General features: G+C 41.0%; 1 protein-coding gene across 1 annotated transcript in view; it reads right to left on the bottom strand.

Annotated features, from left to right (window-relative positions):
* Nucleotides 1-8,325, bottom strand: part of CPQ (carboxypeptidase Q) — a 519,617-nt gene extending 511,292 nt beyond the window's left edge. The window contains exon 1 of the mRNA XM_023183981.2: nucleotides 8,166-8,325. The gene's annotated coding sequence lies outside the window, so the exon portion shown is untranslated. The remainder of the gene's footprint in view (nucleotides 1-8,165) is intronic.
* Nucleotides 8,326-8,558: the final 233 nt, after the last annotated feature.

Genomic DNA, 8,558 nt, shown 5'->3' with positions numbered 1-8,558 from the left:
TCCACCTCGGCCACCCCTAAGACAGAAAGACCAACCCCTTCTCTTCCTCCTCCTCCTCCGCCTACTCAACATAAAGATGACAAGAATGAAGACCTTTATGATTATTCACTTCCACTTAATAAATAGTAAATATATTTTCTCTCCCTTATGATTTTCTCAATAAAATTTTCTTTTCTCTATCTTACTCTATTGTAAGCATATAGTATATATATTACATGTAACATACAAAATATGTGTTAATTGGCTATTTATGTTACTGGTAAGACTTCCAGTCAACAGTTGGCTATTAGTAGTTAAGTTTTGGGGGAATCAAAAGTTACACTAGAATTTTCAAATGTAGAGGGAGTCAGCACACCTAAGCTCCGCATTGCTCAGGGATGAACTGTATAAGGAACTCAAACAACTCAAGAGCAAGAAAACAAGTAACCCGATTAAAAAATGCACAAAGAACCTGAATAGACAATTCTCAAAAGAAGACATAAAAATGACCAACAGATATATTTAAAAATGCTCAACATCATTAATTATCAAAGAAAAGCAAATCAAAACTGCAATGAGATAATATCTCACCCCAGTTAGAATGGCTACTATGAAAAAGACAGAAAATAACAAGTGTACTAGACACTGTGGCTCATTCCTGTAATCCAGCACTTTGGGAGGCCAAGGGGAGTAGATTACTTGAGCTCAGGAGTTTGAGATCAGTCTGGGCAACATGGCAAAACCCCATCTCTTCAAATATACAAAAATTACCCAGGCACAGTGGTAGACTTGTAGTCCCAGTTACCTAGGAGATTGAGGAGGGAGGATGGCTTGATCTTGGGAGGCAGAGGTTGCAGTGAGCCAAGATCACACCCCTGTACTCCAGCCTGGACAAAAGAACCAGATCCTGCCACAAAAACAAAATTCTGGTGACAACGTGAAGTAAAGGAAACTCTTACGCATTGTTGATGGGAATGTAAATTCATATAGCTATTACTGAAAACTTTATGGAGAGTCCTCAAAAAAACTAAAGATAGAACTATCATATGATCCAGCAGTCCCACTTCTAAGTACATATCCAAAGATTTGAAATAATTATATCAAAGAGATATATGCAATCCCATGTTCACTGCAGCACTATCCCATGTTCACTGCCAACACTATTCACAATAGCCAAATTATAGAATCAACCTAAGTGTCCATCAACAGATAAGTGGATAAAGAAAAGGTGGTATATATGCACAATGAAATACTATTCTGCCTTTAAAAATGAGGAAATTCTGTCATTTGTGACAACATGGATGAAGCTGCAGGACATTATGCTAAATGAAATAAGCCAGACATAGGCACAGAAAGACAAATACCACATGATCTCACTTCTATATGGAATCTAAAACAACAGAACTAAGAAGCATAGAGTAGAATGGTGCTTACCAAAGTCTGAGGGGTTGGGGAAAATGGGGAATGCCAAAGGGTTCGAAGTTTTAATTAAACAAGAGGAATATGTTTTTTGAGATTATGTTGTCACCATGATGACTATAGTTAATTATACTGTATTGTATATTTCAAAATTGCTAAGAGAGCAAATTTCAAATATTTTCACCACAAAAATAAGTATTTAAGGTGATGGGTATGCTTATTAGCTTGACTTAAATCATTCCACATTGTATGGAATGTTGTGTTATGACATATATCAACATTACTTTGTACCTCATAAATATATACAATCATAATTTGTCAATTTACAATAAAATAAAAAACTTATTAATGCAAAAAAGGAAAAATATATATACACATATACCCCATATATATCCCAATATATATCATGCACATGTATATTCATACACAATATAATTATTTTTGATTAATAAAATATACTATTAAATGTTCCATATCCCTATTCACTCATAAAAATTATATTATTTAACCTCATTAGTTATATTATTCAAATCTTGCATATTACCATTTGACTTTGTCTATTTGTCATGTAAAACAACAGATCTAAGGTGTCCTACAAGTAGCTTTGCTTATTTTCTCATACTTCTGATCATTAGTTTTACATATTTTGAAGATATGCATTTTTAGATGTTTGATGCAAAAAAGAGTCACAACTACCCCTTCTTCCTTACAGAGGTTATCTTTTATCAGTACAAAATAACTCTGGGTCTAATATAATGGTCTCTGCTTTGAAATATACTTGGTTTCATTTTAATTCTGATATAGAATTCGACGACCATAAGAGTTTCTGGTTTTCTTACCCTGGCTCACTATATTGGTGAATTTACATTTATGCCTTTCTTGTGGTCTAACTGTCAGACTGAAGGCAGTGCCAGTGCTGGGCTTGTCTCTCCATTTCCCAGCTGAGTTTTGCCCCATCCAATGGCCTACCTGTTAGGTACTTGGTAAACAGTAAAGGTAGCTGGATGGATTTAACTACGAGTCATGATGTTCATTATATTTTAAATGGTCTCTAACAATTAGAGGATCCAGCTCCAGATCCCCATCTTCATATTCAATACCCAAGTGAGAAAAATCTTCACATATGATAAATATAGATGTAGGCTACTATCTTGCTTTAAGTCAACCCCGTATTTGAAAGTCTGGATTTATTCAGATAATATATCAAGGAGTGGCTGTTCATTTTATAAAGGGATTATTTGCCTCATAAAAAATTTAGTCATAACACTTTGATATTGTGGACTCCCCTACCGCATTGAAAGTGTCATTTGATTTACATAGATAGGCTCTATGCACAACCCTTCATGAACATCCCCATGTATATAGCATAATCAGTGCTAAGGATCCTTTCACGTCACTGTCTGTCTCTGCAGAGATCTTGGCTCTTTTGGTGTTCAAATACCATCTGCTTTACTTTTACATTTCCGTCATATGATACGGTAAGGGAAGGAGGGGACACACTGCAGGAGGCCAAGGTTCCAAGGTAAGGCAAGGCTTCCATACAATGGACAAAGCAATGGACCCAAAGTCGGAAGGCTCTGAGTCCCTGCCAGCCATGGGATCTGAGCCATCTGAGCCATGAGACAAACTGCAGCCTCCTTCATGCCAGATTTTTAGTTTATAAAAGAAAGATAATAATGCCTGGGTGCACCTACTTCCTAGGTTCTTATAACAATCAAATGTAAATTGCTTTTTAAATATAAGGTGCTATGTGAATCTTTTTTCCAAGGAAGTCTAATACCACTGCATCAAGAGAACACTGCATTGATCTCCCTTTTTCTTTGTTAACACTGGTTTGTCATAGAATTACTTAAATTTTCTGGAAAATTTCTCCAAATCATTACCCTTTTCATTTTTATCTTACTTTCCCTGTTACTCTTTGCTTAGTTCAAAGTCTCCAAACACTTTCTCTGCAAAATGAGATCAAGCCCTCTGCCCAGCACCCACACCTCTGAACAATCTCCTGTTTGTCTCTTCCTGACAAACTGAATCAGATGAGAAATCAAAGCTTGTGATATCTTACCATTAAAGAAGTACAGTTATTTGGAAGCACCAGCTCAAATTTCTTTTCTGTATTTCATATCTGCCTATACCTGTGTCTTTGGAAACCACTGCTCTCTGCAACACTCCTGCCATTTCCTTATCTTTGTTCCTTTGAACCATTCTGGTCTGTATTTCTTTTTCAGTTTCTTCTGGCAGCTTATAATAACCCCTCATTGTTTGAGTCTCCCATCTTCTTTCCTTTACTGGCACTTACATAAGAATCAGAGTTCTCTAAGAACTCACCTGAAATATAATGTAATGGTCATTAGATAAGTATGATGTATTTTTTAAGTGAGTTATTAAACTGATGTGTCTTTTTAGACCGAGACCCTATTGTAATGTTTGGCTGAGGTCTTGACTGTGTGACATCACAGCACAGCTACAGAAAAGGCTATATCCTGGGATCTCCATCTGGATGTTCCACAGCTACCTCCGCTCACTCACCGTCTTTCTCTCGAAACTTCTTCCTCACCTTATGTTTCTTACCCTCATTAGTGGCATCTCCACTCACCCAGTTAAGCGATTCCAAAACCTCAGATTATTTTTAAACATATTTCCCATATCCAGCTAGTCATTAATCCTGCTCTGTTTTCAAAAAGCCTCTCAAACCTATCTTAGTTTAGATCCTTATCCTATTTCATTAGAACTATGGCAATAGCATCTTCATTTTCCTGTGGCCTTCTGGCTCTTCATTCCCCAGTTCTTCTGAAACTTTACTGTAGCTATTTTCTTAAGAAAATCCAAACATATCACTCCTCTGCTTAAAATTCAGCTTAAATATGCTGAAAACAGCCAGGTACAGTGGCTCATGCCTGTAATCCCAACACTTTGGGAGGCCAAGGCAGGTAGAACAACCTTCTGCAGCCAGAAGGTTGAGATCAACCCGGCCCACGTGGCAAAGCCCCGTCTCTACTAAAAATACACAAATTAGCCAGGCTATAGTGGCATGCGCCTGTAGTTCCAGCTATTTGGGAGGCAGAGGCAGGAGAATCACTCGAACCAGGAAGCGAAAGTTGCAATGAGCTTAGATCTTGCCATGGCACTCCAGCCTGGGTGACAGAGAGAGGCCTTGTCTCAAAACAAAACAAAACAAAACAAAAATAATGCTGAAAAGGATTATCTAGACTGTGATAAAGTTTAAATAACATGACATTCAAGGACCATCAATGTCTGGCCCTAGCCTTACCAGACCTCCCTACCACAGCCACACTGAAGTCCCATCTCCTGAAGAATGCCATGTTCATACTTGCCTCCTTTTCCTTGCTCTTGTTGTTCTCCATTCTTGGAATACCCTTCTCCCTCTGCTTGGTCTTCAGGCTTTAAAACACAGTTCAAAATTCACCTTCTCTGCAAAGTCTTCCTGAGCTCCAGTCACACCTCTTTCCTGGAAGAGTGAGTGACCACTACTTCCACATTACCCTGTGGTGCGATTGTTTGCAGATGGGTCACTCTCCTATTTAAATTTGTTCTCATTCATCTTTATCTGGCACATAGTACACACTCAATAAACGGTTATTGAAATTAATATTTTCTGAATAAAATAACTAAAGGAAAATTCCAGAGATCCAGAGGTACACCCCTCCAGACACCTCACTGCATTAAAGAAAAGGGCCCAGGAATAAAGAGAAAGAACTAATAATGTGACTATAACAAACACATGAATGGGTTGTTTGTTTTTAAAAGCTAAGTGGTTTAGGGAGGGTAGGAGGAGAAAGTACATTTTAAAGCTCTAGCTTCAGGGCAAGTAATAAAAATTGTTGCTTTAATGTTTTTTTCATAATATTGTGAGCAATGGGAAGGTCTATTCCATCACACCAGCCTTCGGGGCAGAAGGTTTCAGCCTCCTGAGCTAAATCAAACTGGCATCAGCTCTTAGTTTTTCAGGCGGCCACAACTGGTCTCTGCTTTCCATGGGGCTAAACTTGGCTGACAAAAAAGAAACAAAATAATTTCCCACTTATTTTACGGGCCTCTCTTTTCCTCTTTTGCTCTCATCAATTAATTATAAGAGTTCTGGAAACCCATCCTGCATTCTTTTCTCTGGATTACACAGATGTAGGCATTGTTCTTTGTCTATACTAGGGACTGTTGGTCTCATAAAGAAGGAGGTTGGAAGGCAGTGTCTTACCAAGGGCACAAAGCTAGTCCAAGAAACAACACTGCTTGGCACTCATGGTTCAAAGCCCTTAAGTGCCATTCACTGATGACAACTCTTGATGCCACTCATTTTATATTCCCTAAATTGGTAAGTCTGAACACGTTTAAAATTAAGATGCATGGGCACCTAGATCAAAGTATCAGTCTCCTAGAATCTCAATGGAATTCAATAATTTTCAAAATGATAAAACAACCAACTCCCTTATAATTCAGTCTTAATCATTTCACCCTGTACTGTCATTCTAAATTCATTTACCCAAATAACGCAGGGTTTGTATATATGCTTGAACACACACAGAGACCACATTCTTCAAAGTCACACAGTCTTTCCTGGCAAGATTGTCTTGTTTCTGGGAGAAACCCTGTTTCCATCTGCTTGAGTTCTGAGTCCTAACTCTCCCATTTTCCAAGTGCTGTTTCTAGTTAAGAAGGTCAAATAGGAATTACCATAGTATCTAGCTTTTAGGTATATAGTGACGATTAAATGGGGCAATATAACTAAAAAGATTAAATATAACAGTGCCTGGTGTATGGTCAGTGCCCCATATCAGCTTTGTAACATTCCATGCCTGTATGACACATGACCTCATAACTGGCTCTTTGGGTTGGCCCTTTTCACCAAGCAACACGTGTATTCCACTTCTCCTTATAAACTTGAATTAACTGAAGTAGGTAACATTAATTTCATTTTACTTAACATGTTTGGAACTTTGTGTTTGTTAAATGTAGCATGCAAAAATATTTAAATACGTATGTATAATGACTTTTGAAGTGCCTTTAAAAAATCTCCAAGGTCTTTCCAGCTCCAAAATGTGATCCATGATAACTAATCTCAAATGCATGCAAAGAAATAGGGATGTAGTTCCCCAGATACGCTGGGAATATATAGCATTGTCAGACTAGGTTGCACTGGAAACAAGTCAGACCCAGGACCAGGAGCCTGTGACAATGTAGAAGAAAATCTTGCCCTCTTTTCTCCCCACCAGCCTAGGGTTTGTTATACTTATCTTGAGCTCCCAGGCTTTCTTATTGCAGATGTGGAGAAGAAAGGAAATGAATTGTAAATAGCAGAGAAGACAGCAGAGACAAAATGCTATGGAATCTCAAACAGAGAAGGTGAAGTAAGCAGAACTCCAGGAAATCATTGGTAATTTCACCTTCTAACCCTAATAAAAAAGAATCCCAAAGGTTTAACTCAGGAAGGGTCCCTAGCTAAACACCTTCATTTTGGAGATTAAGAAATTAAAACCTAAAGAGATCAAGTGGCAAGTCCAAGGTCATCCGGCTCTTCTGGAATCTGGGCCTGGAAACTAAGAACTGCTGCAGTGACCAACTGTATTAAAGCTATGTGCTAAGCCTATGTGTTTACAAACAGATAAATGTCTCTCTGGGCCATAGGTAGCCTTCTTCAGTCACCTGCAAATCAGCCAGCACCTGTCTCAGGAAAACAGACAAGAGTCTTAATAACTCTGAATTCAAAAGAAATGCCTGGTTTTACAAACAAGTCAGAGTCATATGGTTCTGCCTTTACAGTCACCCTTATCTTTAAGAAATGCATGAAATATTACAGTGACAATGATTCTTTAAACGTCCAAAGTAGAAGTGAACAAAACACAAGCAAGAAAAAACCTAGGCATATTTTGTTTTAAGCAAACACATAAAGCCAAGTCCACCAAAAATGGAAATACCAGGGGGCGTTTCTGGAGATTATTTCAACAGCGTAGAACAGAACTCTTTTTAAGTGGTCCCAATCAGAATGCCTCTATTTGCAAAAGTGCAACATTTACACAACTTTTTGGAAAGCTATCAAAACATAGGAGTTGTAAGCCTGCATCTCCACTGCTTCCACTTCATATATCCTTATTTTCACTCATGCACTGATTCATTCAGTTCGATCTCATATGCACTCATTTCACTTACTCATTTGTTAATTCACTCAGTTCTACGGCATAGGTACTCATTCAATTACTTATCGAGTAGCTCTGAGTCCTAAGTCAGATGGGACTTTGCCCTCATGGTACTTAGATTCTAGGAGAGTCTAGTAGCAGCAACTAGATGCATCAAAAGCGAAAGTACACGGTAAAATGCGAAAGGAACCCCAAAAGAACTGCATAAAGCATACTGGAGGCTCAGGGCGACCAGGAATGTTTGCAGATGGCGGGGGAGGTGAAAGGGGCGGCTTGGGGCTGAGCCCTGTTGCTGACGGGAAGTAAAACCATCTTGGGAAGGACGGCTGAGGGCCGTGCTCGCTGCTGTCCCGCAGCATCCTCCACCACCCCCACGTCACAGCTTCCCCATTTCTAGGCTCGGTGCCTCCAGTGTCACGAAGGGCCAGCCACAGGCTGCCAACCCGCCGCTCCCCAGCCAGGTCCTCCCGTCACTCCCCCGAATGAGCGATGCTGGAAGTCCGTCCCCGTCTGCCCCCGCCCCTGGCCTGCTCCAGCCTCAGCCCGCCCGACCGCCGTGGGTAGGAGCCAAGGCCTCGGTCCAGCCGCCCGCGGGCACTGCCAGGTCGGCTGCAAACGCACCTGATGGGGCGGCTCCTACGGCGGCGAAGGAGGCGGCTCCCAGGACCGGGCTTGCGGCCTAGCCTTACGGTGGCGGCGGCCACACCCCTGACCAGGCTGGGGCCCTCCGCGCCGCCCCGTGACTGCAGCCCTGCTTGCCGGCCAGGCCGCGGGCCGAGAGGCGGGGCAAAGACCTGACTCAGGGGCCGGGCGCCACCTCCGAAACGCCTCAGGGGGTCTCACCCGCCCTCCAAGGGCGACCTCAGGGACACAAATCGGCCGGAGGGCTGCTCAGCTTCTGGGCTGTGGCTCCTGTTAGAAAATTGAGTGTCGTCCTGGGTCCGGAGCCCCTAGGCCTGAGTCCTTCGTGCAGGGGCGTCTCCCTCAGACTGGGTGGTGCGCAGGCCAGGGCCG

Source organism: Piliocolobus tephrosceles, chromosome 7, assembly GCF_002776525.5.
Source record: "Piliocolobus tephrosceles isolate RC106 chromosome 7, ASM277652v3, whole genome shotgun sequence".
Classification (NCBI taxonomy): Eukaryota; Metazoa; Chordata; class Mammalia; order Primates; family Cercopithecidae; genus Piliocolobus; species Piliocolobus tephrosceles.
Note: the sequence above shows the minus strand (reverse complement) of the source record. Positions and strands in the feature narration are given on the sequence as shown.